Source organism: Crocodylus porosus, unplaced genomic scaffold (assembly GCF_001723895.1).
Source record: "Crocodylus porosus isolate Cpor-Errol unplaced genomic scaffold, CroPor_comp1, whole genome shotgun sequence".
Lineage (NCBI taxonomy): Eukaryota > Metazoa > Chordata > Crocodylia > Crocodylidae > Crocodylus > Crocodylus porosus.
Window position 1 is genome coordinate 3,431,189 of NW_017728886.1, and position 13,686 is coordinate 3,444,874.

Consider the following 13,686-nt stretch of genomic DNA (forward strand, 5'->3'; position numbering starts at 1 on the left):
TGGTGATGGGGGACCGTGCTCAGGCTTTCCCCCTACTTGCTCCTTTGGTCTTTTGGCTAGGGGCAAGAAAGACTAGGGGGTATCTGAACTCCAAGGCCTCCAGGCTTTGTAGGATGCGTGCCATGGATTTGGGAGTATCTGAAGCCCCAGGCTGAAGAGTCTAGAAGGAAGGATGCAGACTTGAATGATTGAGCTCTGCTCAGTTGATCTAATTCAAAATTGATCTGACCAATTTGGCCCGAGGCGCGAACTTTCCAAAAAAAAAAAGTGAATAGATATATATATTTGGGTAATAAGGACAATTTTCCTGGGGTAATAAGGTAATCAGCTGATTTACAGGAACTGCACGATGCAGGTATCGAATTTATGCTCGATTTGGCTTGAGTCGCAGTATGAACTGCGCAGTATGGGCATGCACGTGTAGACTCGTGCCCATACCGTGCAGTCCTTTCCGTTACTGCGCATTAAATGCGCACACGTCAATGTGCCCGATGTGTAAAGGAATCTGAGATTCATTGGGCCAAGGAGAAAAATAAGCAGGCAGGAGCCTGGTCCTACAGCTCTGCAGTGCGGGTGTTGTCACAGACGTGACCTGGGCATGGGGCCGGGCACAAGCCTGGTCCAAGAGCCAAGGGTCACAATCCTGGGAGACCAGGACCCAAAGATGCCAGGAAAGCAAGGGTCAGCAGCCAGATTGGAAGTCTCCAAATCAAGGGCCAGGGGCCAGGACTCGGGCACAGGGGGGCTTGACAAAAGGAGAACCTATTTGCTGCAGGCTCCCAGAGCAGTGCTTTACAGGGGCCAGCCAAGGGCATGCAGGCACCCAGGCTACCGGGGCCAGCTGCAGCTTATCCGGGCAGAAATCAGGCAACTCCTAAGAGGCATGGCCTTGCGAGGGGAAGCCTGGCGTCCAGTCCACTCCGCCAACCACAATTTGGGACCCACTCCCCCCACCATCGCCTCCACCAGCTTCCCCTGCTTGCCGGCCCCCACGGTTTCATAATGGCTGGACTGGCAGGGGTTGTAGGCTCTGCTTCCAGCTCTTAGCCCAAAGGCTGGTTAGGTTTGGTTTGGACTCGATAGCATCCTTCTGCCAAAAGGTAATGCAGCAGTGCCGCCCTGTGGTGGGATCTGTAGGTCCCATCTTGGGAAGTACAGATCTGTGATGTCTGCGATAAATGACAAGTTATGGCAAAGAACTGTTAAAGAAGATGAAATGTTAAAAGCAACCGTGAGTACAAGACCATGTATTATCTTCCAAGCGGATTCAGATTGATGTCACTGAGCCAGTTTTAGTTGGGAACACAGGGGTCCTCTTCTGTGCCCTTCAGAGTAAACATTATTGATTATATTTTGGACGCAGGAACATATTATAGTCACAGGTAATGAATCAGTGGCTGTGCACATGCAGGTATGGTATCTGTCCTGCATCCAGTGTTGCTTAATGCTTTTATTAATGATCTAGACACAGGAATGGAGAATGAATCAGGTCTGCAGGTGACACAAAGCTTGCAAATGCGTTGGCCTATCTGATTAGCATCGAAAGGATCGTGATAGATTGGGGACAGCAGATTGAAACACAGGAGAGACAAATGTCAGGTGCTGCATCTAGGAGGAAACACAGATCTGCAAATATAGAACGGGCAATGATTGTCTAGGGGGTAGCATTACTGTGAAGGAGCTCAGGGTTTTGATATAACGTGCAATGTGATACAGTCGCCAAAAGTGGATGCAATTTGGGGTTTCATTGACAGGATTATGGTATCAAAGACATGAGAGGTGACAGTGCCAATCTACTCAGCACCAGTAAGGCCTCCAGGGGAGCGTTGTGTGCAGTTCTGGGCTCTGCAATATAAGAGGGATGTTGAAAACCTGGAGCGGGGCACCGAGAGACAAAAATGATTAAGAGGCTGGCATGCAGCTGCATGCAGAACGAGACGCTGAAACTGCTTGGTGAAAAGGAGAATAAAGGGAACATGACAGCCCTTCACATATCAGGAAAGCTTCCATAATGAGGGAGAACAACTGGTTTCTCTTGCCCCAGAGGGCAGGACAGGAAGCAAAAATGAGTTTAAACAGCAGTAAAGCAGTTTTATATTAGATAGGCAGACAAAACGTCCCAGCGGTCAGAAGAGTGGATCGAGCCACCCAGGTGGCAACTCTCAGCGGTGGCAGATGACAGGACAAGGACCGATGGGCTCAAGTTGCAGCAAGGGAAGTTGAGGTTGGATATTAGGAAAAACTTTCTTGGGAGAGTAGTAAAGCACTGGAACAGGCTACCCAGAGAGGTGGTGGACTCTCCATCCTTGGAGGTTTTGAAGACCTGGGTAGACAAAGCCTTGGCCGGGATGATGTAGTTGGGGACAGTCCTGCTTGGAGCAGGGGTTGGACTAGATGTGACCTCCTGAGGTCCCTTCAACCCTCATTTTCTATGATTCAATGAACTCCTTGATTAGAGGCTTTGCAGAAGAAGCTGCATGGGTGTCTGGGAAGCTTGGCCCAGCTTGTATCTGTGCAGGAGGGTTGGCTGACATCAGTAGGGGTGCATCCTTCTTGGCAGCTGTTCCACAAATTAGCCTAACGAGGTTCTTCGGGTAGATGTGATCTCTTTTACCAGGCCAACTAAATAGTTGGAAAAATTGTTCTTTGCAAGCTTTCAGGTACAAACACCCTTCTGCAGGCAGGCAGTGTCAAATTTACACCCTCCGTGAGTGCCGTTCCCATCCCCTTCCCCTGCCGATCTGCTGCTCTGCTTTCTGCTCCCTGTCCTATCTGCCCTTGCACTGTCTCCTCCCCGCTCTGTCATGTGTCACACCCAGAGGCTGCTTGTGGCACATGCACTGCAGTTTGGCCACCCCAGGCCTAGCTGACCCCTGACATCTTTTCTGATGCTGTGATAGTATCTTGTTTGTCAAGTGACTTCACCGAGGTGCCATGGAGGAATAGCACCCGGGAGAATCGATGGGGGACCGGTAACATTTAAGAGGTGCCGAGGCAATTGAGAGGAGGCTGTATTAGTCAGACTGCTGAAAAACAATCTGCTTTTGATGCTCTCTACTGTGCTGCGTCTCTGATGAGAGGGAGCCCGTGGGCATATCAGTACTGGAGCTTATAGCTGCCTGCGAGTTGCAGCCCTGATTCACACCCTTTACACTCACAGATTGCATTATTCAAACCATGATTAGCACCAGTCACAGTTCATGCTGGGCCACAGCTTGAGTTTAAGGGCAGGGTAAACAAACCCTTGGCTGGGATGGTTTAGCCCTCGGTGATTCTGCCTTGAGTAGGGGTTCACCTACATGTCCCCCTGAGGGCCCTTCTAGCCCTACTTTTCTTTGATCCTAATTAGTGCCATGACTTTGCGTTTGGGTAAATGGAGTTGTAGGACCACAGCTGAACTAGGGCTAAAGGTCCCAATGCAAGCACGGCCTTTGTTAAGTGGTAGGATATCTCCTCTACAGGGGGCGCGTTTGCACGTGCGTTAAGGTACTTCTTCTAATGTGCGTTAAATTTAGTACCTCCAATATGACATACTAAAGAAACGTGTATTAGGCTGTCTTAATGCACTGTAACAAATGTGCATGGTTTTTCAGTGACACTTCATGTGCTCTAGCCTATTTTACTGCACATTAGCTTAATCGCGCGATTTTTTACTTGAGGCTTTAATGCGCAGTAAAATAAGCGACTGTTGCACGTGTAGATGCACCCACTATCTGAGACCTCCAACAAGCCATCCGGCAAGACCGGATGGACAGTAGTGAGCGGTGGGGGGAAGAGGGGAGAATCTCCAAATATTCAGGCTGCCTTTCTACAAAACCTCTACAAGAGACACATGCCTCATTTAAAAAGCCACCACATGGCATCCTTATGTCTGCAGGCAACTGGTCTGTCCCCTTACATGCAGAAGCAATGCCTTTTCGCAACCATCTCCTTCTCAACCTTTCCCCTTTTGAAAATCATTTAAAGCACTTCCTTATCTCTGCATTTTTGTTGTCACTGGGATTGTCTTTCCCATAGTCTTCCCTTAAACAGCTGGCTCGCTTTAAGGTGGTAGACTTAGAGTGAGCCATGCCCCTCCATTGTGTTTTACTTCTCCTTAACATTGGACAGCATTTTGAGTTCACCATTCGGACACTCTAGAGATGCAACTATTTAGGAGTGACTAATTATGTATTTTCTACAGACGCTGGAAATCAATGGAAAGGCTACCACAGACTTCAGGGGAGCTGTTGGACTTGCATTAGTCCTCTTTCCAGCCCCTTCTCAGGGCAGAGATATTAAAAAAACATTTGAGTGAATCTAATTCTGTCCAGAAGAGGGCATTGCAATCCACACCAACCAGCCAAAAGGGCTTTAGGTTGTAAAATGTAGTTGCTTTGCTGGTTTTACATAGAGGTGGTGATTATGGGCGTTTGCCTTGTTTGCTTTAGAAATTAAAACACTAAAATAGCCCTTCATTTGGAAACTGAAACTAAAATGTGAATCACAGTGCTGGTTTCCTAAGATACATGGCTGGGGCTTGCTCCAGGGGGTGGTTTATCTTGGCGCAGGTTGTAAAGAACATTTTAGGCCTCTAAGGCTCTTGTACATGCATGTGATGGGGGTTTAGTCCTTCAGGACTGCACTATGTGCCCCCTAAATTGAAACGCTGGGTTTTATTTTTTACGTCACTGCTTACATGTCAAACCTTTGCAACAACCGGGGGCAATGCCTCCCCAGGAGCTCTTCAGCGGAAAGCAAGATAATGGCTCTCTTGCCCTTCCAGGCCCCTCTGGTGACATGAAGGAGCCAAAATAAGTGTAAGGGTTTAGCTGGGACGTAGGTGGCTGGGCCTGTGGGTAGGCCACTCGGAGCAGCTAGGGGGTCAGCAAGATGGGAGTGCAGGATACCAGAGCATCAGGCTGAGGTCTAGGCCGGGGACAGAGACTGGGGGGGGCTCTGAAAACAAGGAGACCAAGTTCCAGGAGGACAGAGAGGCAAAATGCCAGAGGTGTAATCCAAGAAATGAGCTGATATTGGAAACCAGGAGCCAGAGACGCAGTGCCTTGTTTCAGGGGAGAGCTGAGGTCAGAATCAGGAAAGAGTCAGAGCCAAAGCCAAGTGAGGAGCCAGGAGAATCAGCCAGAGCAGCATGCACGAGGCTTGCTGGGACCGACTGAGACTGTCTAGGCACGCCTGTGGCCTGGGGCTGCAGGTGGGCTAAAAAGGCACACATGGCACGTTCAGCAAGAGAGCAATTTGCTTCCCTCCACAGAAAACTAGGGCCGTCTCGCTAGCCAGGAACCAGGGTGGCAGTCGTGATGGGTGCTCAGCATATCCAGCCATGCTTGAGCACAAAATGAGGAGGCGATTCAGGGACAAAGGCTCTGCTCACGCTGTAAAGAGCAGCTCAGCATGGATAAAAGGAGCAGAGTCTGGCTCTCAAGGACGTCATGTCACGTGTAAACCCCCAGAGCGTTTTCAGGGAGCATGACCATTTCACAGCTCACGTATCTGAATGCAGCTCCGCATGCTTCTGGGACAGGTGCAGGGCAAATCAAGACCATTAGAGTCATGGAGGCAAAAGTGACCCGGTTGCAACCCCAGAGCTGGATTTGTCACTGATGACTGGCAGCAGGAGGAAATGGGTATCATGCCACCTAACATGTAGGTGCCTCGCTGTCCAGTGGAAACTGCAGTCTTGAACTAGGCACCAAGGCCCTGATCCTATCTCGGCACCGAGCCTTGTCGACATTACAAGCTTTCTACCAGCAGTGAGTTCCTACCACAGGAAATGCACTGGAGCATGTCACCACCTATGCAGCTGCTGGCGGCTTTTAACGGCTTGCAAAATCATCCAGGTTCACTGGCAGTGCATGAAAGACACCCGTAAAAGCACCAGGCATTGAAGCTGCTAGCAAAACAGAGCAGGCAGGCACGTTGGTATGTGCTTCCTGGCATCTTCCCCATGGAGAGGGAAGGTTCCTGTCACTCAGGAGAGGAGGCAGAGGGAGAGGGGGGCTGTCACCAGTGGGCAGCTGAGAGCGTGGACTCATTTACGGTCCTGTCAGCAGCACCAGGGGTCTCCCAGCTGAACCATGCAGTGTAAACGAGGCCCGTGGGATTTTTACTTATCCAAATGTGCTCCTACTCCACCCCGCACAGTGGCAAGCGTTCTGTGAAGGTGCCGAGGCTCCTTATTTGCCTCTTAGGTGCCTCCTTCTTAACAGAAATGGATCTCTACGCTTCCCTAGGAGACTCGCCTTGACCGACTGTGCATGCTCAGAAGCTGAACAAGACGGCTGCCTCGGTGCCTAATGCCCCTCCTGCTCCCCTGCAACCGGGTTCTGCCTGGGAAAGCACCCATGTGCCAATTGTTCGACACAGAGAGTTACTGTGCTAGTGGTGCTCAGCATGGTGGGGACGGCCCCTACCCGGGAAGTGGGAGGTCTGGGATTAGGTGCCTGTGCAAAGGCTCCTAATCCCAGCATGGGGGAGGTTTGAATGTGATAGCTCCGTTCCTAGAGCGGCCAGCTGGGATGCGGGAAGCCCGGGTTCAGCTTCCTCCTGGAGCGGGACAGAGATGGATAAAGCTGCATGCTTTATCCCAGTGGAGAGCCAACCTTTTTGGCAGATGGGCCACAAATTACACCCCTCTTTCTCCCCTAGGGCTACTCTGATCCCCTTCCCCTGCCTGCTCTGCTTTCTGCTCCCAGTCCTCCCCTCCTCACTTGCTCTGCTGCTCTGCTTTCTGTTCCCAGCCCCACCCTCCTGACCTGACTGCTTTCTGCTCCCAGTCCTGACCTCCTTGCCTGATCCGCTGCCTGCTCCTTGCGCTATCTGCCACTGCACGGCCTGCCCTGCCCCGCCACTACTGTGCCCTGTGCCACACGTGGAGGCCGCCAGTTCCACCCCTGCTGTCACGACTAGGAAACAGATTAGTTGCTCAATGAGAGGGAAGCTCACTGTGTTTAATTAGTTTAATTAAGCTAATTAGGAGCTGATATCTGGGCTCTCCCTGCTTCACTCAACGCTTAAGTATTTCCTTTTAAAAATTCATCTGAGCATGGTCTGAAGATCAGGTCTTCTCTTTCCCAGGTGGGCACACGAGTGTCAGAAGTTATAATTTAGACATGCTCCACAACGGGAGACTAGGAAGCGGGGAATTGGGAGATGGTCCCTGAGGCAGCAGCTGCCAAGTTAAGTAGCAGCTGCTAGAGCCACACTAGGTTTGCAAAGGTTGCACGCTGCTCCATGATTAAAGTTTGCTGTTCTTCACATTCTTGGGCAGCAGTATTTTTTGAGCTTAGTGATCACTACAGGTGCCTCAGCCACTAGGCTACAGAATCCTGCTGGCTCTTTCCCTCTTGCTGGCCCAATGAATATGTATTTAGGCCATGCAAGGTGGACCAGCATCAATCGAGCTCTCGGATAGAAGCAGAACAGGAAGCAGCCCCACTTCCTCCTCAGTCACATGTGGGATGAGGCCCCTGTGGATGAGATTTTTTTTTTTTTTTTTTTTCCTGTTTTTTTTGCACCGGTCCTGGAAGCACTGTAATACCAGGTCAATGCATGGAGTGGATGGAGCACGCTCCGGTTCCACCACCCAATACCAAAAAGAATCTGCTCAATATAGACCTCCTATGGAGGACATATCAGAGACAATTACCCTGCGGAGCTCGCCTACGTGGTCACGCTGCTTCCCCTGCCAGGTAAATACATGGTGCTTCCATCATACTAGTCTGAAGCTAAATAAGAACAGGAACTACACATGATCTTAGACAGAGGAAGTTCTGCTTTCTGGAGCTGGACAAGGCTGGGGCACCTTGCTGCTCAGCTCGGTCAGACCGAGTCTGCCTCGCCAAGCGCTTAGGGTGGCTCTCGACGCGAGGATGCTGCGAGAATGCACTGCAAATACAGCATGTTGGAGCAGACTTCATTAACTGAGTCTACTGGACAGCCTCTCTGTCTTGTGCATTCAGCATCCCCGTGCCTCAAAATGATGGCAGGGGTGCTTTAACTGAAGCTCGTTGAATGACCTGCTGTTAAAGCACCCCCACCACCATTTTGAAGTACAGGACACTGAATACACAAGACACTGCGGATGCTTTAATTGGAGCAGCTCTCGGAGCCTCTCTAATTAAAGTGCCCGCCTCCTGACCCCGGATCATATGTAAAGATGCCCTTAAGTTTTATTTATGCTGCCCCTATGGCGATCCTGAGACCACCCCCCGGATATAAGCCCCATGTGGTCACTCCTGGACATGTCACGTGGTGACAAATATCATATGGTTGATTCATAGATGGTGTCAGCTATGCCCAGCAGCATTCTCAATGTCACCGGGATCCTGGTGTGTTTGTGAGCATGAGCCAAAAAACTGACCACACATCTTTTTGCAAGCTGGGGAGGTTCGTTTCCCAACAATGGAGGAAGTAGGAAAGAAAGGAAACAAGATGGAGAAATCTGTGGTCTGACCCTCCCTTTAATCACCACCCACGGTGTTTGCCAGAGACCCTGCGGCTCTAGGATTAGCCTTCTTAGCCATCAATGGACTCATCTACAACCCTTAACTTGACCCATGGGAGTGATTGTGTTTGACCGTGAGGGATCACTGACAACAAAGAGATGCCCCGAGACCCCTGTGGACCATTACAGGGGAGAAATATAGGCACCTGTCACGTTTATGTGGGTGCATGGTTAGATAGCAGCTGAGCAGATAGAAGCACCTACATTTTAGACTAAGGAGCTACAGCCAGTGTGAGCTGGGACTAAGTGCCAAAGTCCTATGGCAGAGCTACTTTCTAGAATTTAAAGGAATTAATTTCACTTTCATAACTGACATCTCAGAAATGCACACCCTGAATGGAAAATATATATATAGCCATGGCTCAAAATACACTTCCATTTTCTTATAAGCAAAAATCCTCTTGAAAGCAGGAACCCACATTATGAACTGCATTTTGAAACTGTTGGCAACATAGAGGACTGGAAATATAATGATCTAGCAGTCCTGTGAGTCACCCTTCCAGCATGCAGGAAGGAAAGTGGCTTGCCATCTGCCCTTCTATTGTGTTGTCATGTCCACAGAAGGTAAATTCATTAGGTAAGGATTAATTGTTCTAACTCTAGCATTGCAAAGCAACCTCCAGGCCACATTCAATATTTACAGTGAGAGACACAAGAATATAATGTGGCAGGCTGGCTGGTGGGCTCACTGGCTGCCTGGCTTGTTGGCTTGAGCCCGAACAGCTCAGACCGATTGGTGGGGCATTTCCTTTCCCCTCCAATCAGGAGGAGACAGGAGGCAGGCTTGCCTCACCTTGACCCAGGGGCGAGGTGAAGAAGAGGACCTGAGAGGGAACTAGCCATTGCTCTGTTTCCAGTCCGGGGGCGGAGCCTCCGGACAGGATAAAAGCCCGCATGTCCAGCACATGGATGGCTTCAACAAGGGACGATGAAGAAGGGCTGCAGAAGAGCCGGTGGAGCTGACCAGCAGGGCAGAGCAGTTACCCCAGAAGCACCCTGAAGAGGTCTCCCGCTGAGCGGGACACAGCCAGCGGCTGCATCCTAGCCCCGCCGTGGAGGGAGCCACGGCATCGGTGCACGGATCGGTGAGCGGAGGTTCGGGAGGAAGCTGAGGGATCCCTTCGGCTGCACAAGGCAGTTTTTGTCCCCATCCCTGCAAGAGGCAGGAGTCCCCCAGTGCACGGGGCCAGAGAGGGCTGACATGCCAGGTACCTGCCCGAGGCAGCTTGGGCCTTCCTGCAGCAAGCAGGACGGAGCAGCCATCCCAGCGAGGGGTGGGGGGAAGCAGCAGCCCACAGAGAGGGAGATGAGCCAAGCCCGCCAGAACAGCTGGGAGTCGCGGGCAGGCCCAACGTGAGGCAGAGACGAGGATTTCCACAGCGGGTGGCTCCGTGGGCACTGAGCCATTCGAGTCTTGTAGCCTAGGAGAGGGTGATAGCGCCTCTTTATGGTAACCTGTTCTTTGTCCCTGGCATTATTCCTTCCCTTTGGGCACAACTGCCGTACCATTGTTGTTGTCCTTCTTCCTTCTATTGTTGGGACCCCCGCTGTAAACTTGCATACTTATGCTGTATTATGAAACGGTTATGACCTGCCTGGTCTGCTAGCGGGCTCAGTTGCTTGAGGGTCTGCTAGAGCATCCCTTATTTACTATTTGCTTGCATTGAGTCCCTTATCCTTACGTATTGAATCTTATTTAAGTATGATCACTTAAGTATGATTAGACTATTGTTTTCTTCCTACCGGATTACATTTGCTGACTTATTGTTTAACCTGTGTTTTTACTGTTGATTGTTCCCTTGCTTGCCACCTGGAGAGCCTGCTGAGGGTAGGGGCTGTACACAAATTGAAAGACCACCAAAGTTCAAGGCCTATGCCGTTATACTGCCTTTGTCCGCCATACTCAGCCGAGATTGCCTGGGTGTACGTTTAATAAGACTTACTGTCTTAGTAAACTTACACCTATAAACAGTATATATATATGTATTTTAGAAATGTATTGACACTGCACTGTAAATTAAATCTGCAAATAGTTAAACAGCACTGGGTGTCCCTGGTCTCTGCTCTCCTCTGTAGGGGAGGGAGGTGAGCTGGCTTAAAGCTAGGCAGTCGCACTCCCACAGCACGCTCACACCCTCTAACACCCCTTTAACTGGAGTGGGGGACTAGCTGCGTACCACCTGGGCTACGATAGAAATTGCCATATGCTGGGTCAGACCACAGGTCAGGACTGGGCAAAATATGGCCTGCAGGCAGGATCCAGCCCATCAAATGAGGGGATCGCGCCTGCAAGCGGGTGCCCACCAGCTGATTGTATCCCACCTGTGGCTGGCCTCCCAGGGCTCTTCATGGGGCCACGCGCCACCTGCTCCCACCGGGGCAGCCCACCCCAGGGAAAGCATGGAGCGGGAGGAAGCAGAGGGGAGTGGGGAAGGGTTGGCTGACCACCACATCTGGAAAAGGGCAAATGAGGGGATCGCGCCTGCAAGCGGGTGCCCACCAGCTGATTGTATCCCACCTGTGGCTGCCCTCCCAGGGCTCTTCATGGGGCCACGCGCCACCTGCTCCCACCGGGGCAGCCCACCCCACCCCACACTCCCACCCACATCCGCCGATGGCCTCAGCCCTATATCCAGCCCCAGCCGGTGTGCACAGCTCCCTGGTGGGGCTCCTCCTGGGGCAGCTGCAGCCACCTGGGTACTGCTCAGCTCCCCTTGTCCAGCAGCTCCTTCTTTTCCCCCTCCTCCTGCCCCGCTGCACTGCTCGGGGAGGCAGGTAGTGTGGTGAAGTGGTGGCAGCCGTGGGGATGTGTGCCAGGAACCACACACCCAGCCAGGCAGGCACCAGGAGCAGCCCTGCCAGGAAGCTGCGTGCACTACTCCAAAACACCGCTAGCAGGACAATATTTTTATTTTTTGAAATAAAATTAAAATAGGGTATAGTAGATGTTTGATTTTTAGCGTCTGATTTTTTTTTTATCTATAATTTGTTAAAACAGTATCTTCTGAAAGATTTTATGCGTGCTGCCCTCGACGGCTCACCAAAACTCATTAAGTGGCCCGCCAGCTGAAACAATTGCCCACCCCTGCCATGGGTCCATTTTGCTGAGTCTCCTGTGTTACACGTGGCAGAGAGCGGATGCTGAGAGGGAGAGTGAGCTCGGGTTTCTTCCACACCTCCTCTCTCACTTGCAGCCTCCGGCATTTTAAGGAGGTCTGGGAAGTTCTGATTCAGAGGCCGTGCCCCTCACTCCCAAGCTCAATAGCTACTGATGGCCCTTTCCTCCAAGACTCTTAACATTTCCTATACAGCCAGATCTGAAGGCCAGTGGGCACGTGGGTCTGCGATGCGTAGCAATGTGAACAAATCCTTTGGTCTCCAGCATCACTGATTTCAGTTCCTCTGTCACATGCATCAGCATGTTTAAAGTGAAATTGAGTCATCTCCGTTCCTTGATTTCGCTGTAATGTGGTGAGTCACAGATGCTGGAAAGAGCCAGCTATGAGCCGGGAGCAGCTGGCATCTCACATGCTGAACCTTGTCTGATGCAGGTGAGTGAGAAGTGTTAGGACCCACGGGTACTCAGGCATCCACCTGCTGGCCTCTTGGGAGCAAGTGAGCCAGTCAGTCCCCTTCTGAAAGCCAAGAAGAAGGAACTTGGGGCCTGATCTTGGAGCACCGTCAACTGTCCTGGAGGTCATTTAGCATCAAGAATGCTCCACCCTTTGCTCCTGTGCTAACTATGGCTGCTGCTCTCCAGCTTGCTGTGTGAGGCGAGAGGACCCAGACCTAGCCCCTTCCCCCTACAGAGCAACTTGATTCAAACATCGGGGCTGGGGACAGAAGTTACACATAAACCAGTTTAAGTGACCAGAAACTAGTTTAAGCCCATAGCAGAACGTCAGTTCAGAGCACATAAATCAGTTTCAAAATGGGTGAAACTGGTTTAAGATAAACCTGGTTGAATGCAGTATCAGGCTTAACCAATCTGAGCCAAACCATTTTATGAAACTTCTGTCCCAGACCCCTTCCTGGATCAAGTTAAATCACAGTCCCCCAGCATCCCAGCATGCTTTGCAGCCCTGGGCTGAGCTGTCTGCTCCAGAGAGGAGAGCTGGCCTCACCCCTCTGCTCCCTAGCTGGGGCAGTGAGGGCCGGCTGACAAGCTGTGGGGGGAGGGGGCAAGCCTGGCTGGGGATGTAGCCCAGTTTACAGGGGAAGGATTTCCCCCACCAGGCAAACCCTGGCTGGGGTCTGGGGCCAGGGCCAGGGGTTAAACAACCTTTCCCCTGCTCAAACTTACTGCTGGCTGCAACTGTGGGCTACAAATCCCAGAGGCACCTGGAAGTAGGAAGAAGAAGTGATGAGCAACCCTGCAGAGTCTTGCTACTGTGAGTCTGGACTGCAAATTCCAGAGACCTTGGGGGCAGCAGGTACAGGAAGTGAACACACAGCCAGAAAGCTGTGCTCTAGTGCCCCCCAGCTTCTGACCTGAGTCACTGCAGGCATGTAGCTGCATTTTCTGAATCAAAAGTAAATGTCTGTTCACTTCTGTTTCAATTTAATCTGTGCATTTTAGACTAATCTGCAAAGACTGAATTGATTCAGCCTCAGGCTTTTTGACTGTCTGTACCTACCTCTGGTCACAAAAATAGTATGAACATATCCTTGATACCCTCCCAAAACAGACTTCCTTTCTGCCCATCTTCCCGCTCTGTTCCCAGGTCCACACGAAATGTTTCCTGAAAAACATCCTCAGGCTTGTCCAGCTGGAGTGCAGAGATCCTGCAAATCATCTCAGTATTTGTTAGGCAGTTTCCCTTCCTTTCCTGTTGTCTGCATCCATGACCTCAGCAGAACTTGCTGGCCAGGACTGCAGATTTGGTTTGCCAGCAGATTCACAACACTCTGCAAAGGTGAGATTTAGCTTTGTATCATCATCCATGATTCCTTTTGGGGTTGTGGAAGAAATCAAACTTCACGTTGTGGTTGAATCAGAACTGACAGAGCCAGCTTTTTTTTATTTAAGGCTATACAGTGATCACAGGGAGGATTTCATACAGCAAGGGGAATCACCCACTTGTCTGTTTCAAAGGATTTCTCAGACTCTCTAAGGTTACAAGCGTATTTATACTAAAGACAGAGAAAGAGATAAAAGGATACATCTTGGAGAAACAAAA